The sequence below is a fragment of the Pteropus vampyrus genome, unplaced genomic scaffold (genome assembly GCF_000151845.1).
Source record: "Pteropus vampyrus isolate Shadow unplaced genomic scaffold, Pvam_2.0 Scaffold145, whole genome shotgun sequence".
NCBI lineage: Eukaryota > Metazoa > Chordata > Mammalia > Chiroptera > Pteropodidae > Pteropus > Pteropus vampyrus.
This window is the reverse complement of record NW_011888926.1, coordinates 3,464,798-3,468,727: the sequence shown is the minus strand read 5'-3', so window position 1 is coordinate 3,468,727 and position 3,930 is coordinate 3,464,798. Positions and strand designations below refer to the sequence as shown.

At 57.6% G+C, this 3,930-nt stretch overlaps 1 pseudogene; it reads right to left on the bottom strand.

The window, feature by feature from the left end:
- Positions 1-2,587: 2,587 nt before the first annotated feature.
- On the bottom strand, positions 2,588-3,564 carry LOC105298103 (annotated as a pseudogene).
- Positions 3,565-3,930: the final 366 nt, after the last annotated feature.

The following is a 3,930-nucleotide window of genomic DNA, read 5'->3' as shown; positions in this document are numbered from 1 at the left end:
TGGGATTTGTAAGTAGATACCTCAAGAATTTTTGGTGTCCCCTTAGACAACACACAGCGTCTCCAGGAGGTGATTACTGCCACATTGATTCCTCTGATGAGGAGACGAGAGAGGTTAGGCCATTAGCCTAAAGCTACACAGAAAATTGGGACTTTGGGCCAGGCACATCTAGGCAAGGCCTCAGCTTCCTCCCCTGGAGAGGACAGAATGACATTTGGACTGTGATGGGGAAGGAAGAAGTGAGGGACCACAACGTGAGCGCAGAAGTGGAAAAGACACGGTTCCTCGCCCTCAGAAGCTCGGGCTCCAGAGACAAGGAAATAGGGGCCTTGACTTCCAAAGTGAGGGGCGCCAAGACAGGGAGCGAGGGGGTCAGAGGGTACCCAGGCCAGTCAGGGGGTCATCGAGGACTTCCTGAGTGAGGGGCTTAGGGAACCCCAGGGACCGTACAGCTAAACTGGGGAATGCCTTCTGCGGGGTGGGCATCAGCCCTCCAGAGGCCAAAGGTATGGCCAGACCAGGGCAGGAAGCCCTCAGGGGGCTTCAAGAGGGGCTTTCTGGGCAGAAGTGGAGGTGGGGATCCTCAAGGTGGAGAATGAGGTCAGGTGTTGGCCATTGCCAGCAGGTGATTCCTCCTGGCCGGTTCCTGCCCTGCCCAGAAAGGCACCCCCACCCCAGCCCCAGGCCTTCCCTGCCACCAGCCAGTGGTCAGGCCTGGGTTGCCCGATGCCCCCAGGGGCTGACTCATGTCCGCCGGCTGGCCCTGGCTGGAGGGCGGGGCCGGACCCCACTCCATGCTTGACCTTATCAGGCCTTGCTTGTGCCCAGCTGCCTGGACGTGGGCAAGGCCTCAGCACTCCCCACCCACTCCCTGCTCTGGCTGAGCAGAGCCTGCATGAGCTCATGGGAGCCCAAGGCAGGGATGGGCAAGCAGGGCAGTGGCCCAAGAGGGAGGTCACCAGCTTGGCTAGGATGCCCTGCGGGCCTGCCCATCGGCCCCCTGCCCTCTGAGATGGGGCTGGGCATGGCTATTTTTAGTTTCCAAATGAAAACTAATGGGACCTGGATGTAGCAGCTGCTCCAAGGAGCCTGTTCTCTGCTTCAGCCTGCCCCTGGGCAAGAGCCTGGGCCAGAGCCTGCACATGCGTGAACACACCATGCACATGGCACTCATGCAAATGCGTGAGCACCCACGTGTGAACATATCCACACATGGAGGCGTATACACAGCTGTGCACCCACACACAAGCACAGGCAGAGACACTCCCACACGTATCCACAGACATGCGTACAGGTACTCACTCACGTGTACACAGACATGCACACACGCACCTCGTACGGGCCCACCAAAACACACAGAGGCCTGCACCCCAGGCCCACCCAAGTGCACATTTGGGGTGCTCAAGCTGGCTGAGGGTCGCTTAGCTGCGTAAGCACTCCCAGGGCACCTGCATGCACACACATCTTGTTCTCACTCTGGGCATTTCAACCCCTTGTTGCCCTTCTGATGATGACTTTATGGAGCTCCCAGCCCTGTGGCTAGAAACAGGCCATGACCACCACACAGTGGGACCCATGTCCTGGCAGTGGGCAGAACAGAGGGCTGTAGGTGCACAGAGGAGGTGGCAGCTCAGCCTGGGGTGCTCAGGGAAGGCTTCCTGGAGGAGGAGGCTCCTGAATTTTCTAATGCCTATGAAAACAACAACAGTAACAGTCAACAGTTATAAACAGCATTTACCAAGCACTCACGCTATGCCCTGCCCCCTCCATGCATCATTTCATTTCATCCTCTCAGCACCTTATGGCGCAAGTACCATCACGATTTGCAGATGAAGAAACTGAGGCTGAGAGAGGTCTTAGCACACAGCTGGTGGGACTGACCCCAAAGCCCATGTTCAGGCACTGGTAGTGACTTTGTTGGTCATGGGGGTGTCCAGTGTTCTATGGTTCTATAACAAAGGATCCCAAAATGTAGTGGCTTGAAACAAGAGTGGGCTTTTGTTTCACTCACAGGTCTGCAAGTGTAGCAGGGCTGAGGCGGGAAGGCACTTGGTTGCTCTAGGTGGCATCAGCTAGGGCAACTCACCTGGGGAGTAGATGACCCATAAGCTTGTCGGGGTGAGAGCTGGGGCCTCTGTTCTTCTCTACGTGGCCTTTCCAGGGGGCTGTGGGGCTTCCTCACAGCGTCGTGGCTGAGTTCCAAGAGCAAACATCCTCAGAGATGGACATGGAGGCTGCGGCTTTCCCGGCCCGGGTCTAAGCTCTGACCCACCATCACGTCCATGTTACTCAAGCATCCACAGAGCCAGATTCAAGAGTAGGGGACATAGACCTGCCCCACCTTCAGTAAGAGGAGTGTCAATTAATTAGGGGGGGTGCAATGTGTTCTAAAAAAGCCCCAAGGCAGGCAACCACTGTCTAGCCCAGAGACCCCCGCCTTGCCCGATTCCAGACCTCCAGCGGGGGTAGCAGATCAGTCCTAGAGCGAGTGACCCTACTCTGCCGCTTCCATTCCCATTTTTGGGGGGGGGGGGGCTTGGCCAGAATTGTTACTATAATGATTTATAAAAAAGTTTTCTTCGGGCACCTATGTTAAATTATTGAACATATCTTGGAGGGGGAGGTCAGGGTCCTTTGGGGCAAGCCTCTGCACTTCACGGAGTGATCGGTCACGGAGCCTGAGCAGCAACGAGCCGCTCGAAATCACGATGTTGGGGAACAGCGGCCACAGAGGTCCAGGTTGGACTTGTGGGTGGCAAAGGCCAGCACCTTGTGGAACCCCTTGCTCCCGTCCTTTACCAGGTCCTGCCGGAACAGCAGCTTGGGGCCCTGAATCGCGCTGGCCCCACATGGAGTGTACTGTCATCTGGCCAGGGCATACCGCATCTTCTCCGTCTCCAGAGCCTCATCCTTCTGCAGGTTGATGGACGGGGCAGCAGGCTCTCTCTCTGATGGTTTGGACAACCTCAAACTCAGCTGAGCTGTGAATGTCAAGTCTTCCTGGTGCAGCAGCAGCAGAGTCAGCAGGAGACATCACAGCTGGCAACGTCCACCTATGCGATGGAACGTGGCATGGCAAAGCCCTCGTAGGTGGGGACAGCACGGATGACCCCATCTGCCGAGTCTAAAACCACTCCTGTTGTGCGTTCCTTTGCATACGGGCTGAGCATGGACTTCATGGGGATAAACAGGGCTGGCACGTTGAGGGTCTCAAAGAACCCGCTGCTGCCTTCTCCCGGGTCTTACTCAGGTTGAGCGGGACTTCCTTTAGAAGCACAGGATCCTCCTCGGAGAAGGTCTGCGGCTGCTGTGGCTGGTCCTTGGAGTAGACGTACTGCCACATGTCATTCCGGTTCCATACCACGTTGAGCTCCATGGGGTGGCACGGGGCCAGCAGCCCCCAGTCTGATGAAGAGGTCCCCCTCCAGGGCTCCAAGCTTCATGCACACGTGCTCAGGGCCCAATGAAGTTTGGGAAACAGTATTTGGGAATCTGGTCCCCTGTGAAGCCAGTCTTGATCACCCCTGATCTGTTGTCAATGACCCCAGGCGGGTCAGCGATATGTCACAGGACTCCACGGCCGGGCTGGACCAGGGGGCACCTGCGAATGAGTGGGTGAGTGCACATCCCCATCTTCTTCCGTGCCACACACAGAGGGGGCCACTGGGTGTGGCTTCAGAGGCCCAGCTAGCCTGGCACCTCGGCTGGGAAGGGGCAGCCTCGTGGGGCAGAGGAGCTGGGTACCCAGGCTGGGGAGGTGCCTCGCCCTTTGCCAGAGCTCCCTCAAACCCCTAGGGCCCCAGCCTCCAAGTCTTATCTCCTCTGCTTCCTCCTTGCCCACCCCAGGGAGGCAGAGACCCAGGCAGTGTTTGCAAGTGGTCCCCCTTGGGTCCCCCCAGTGAGACCACAGCATAGATGTTCTTTCCAAGG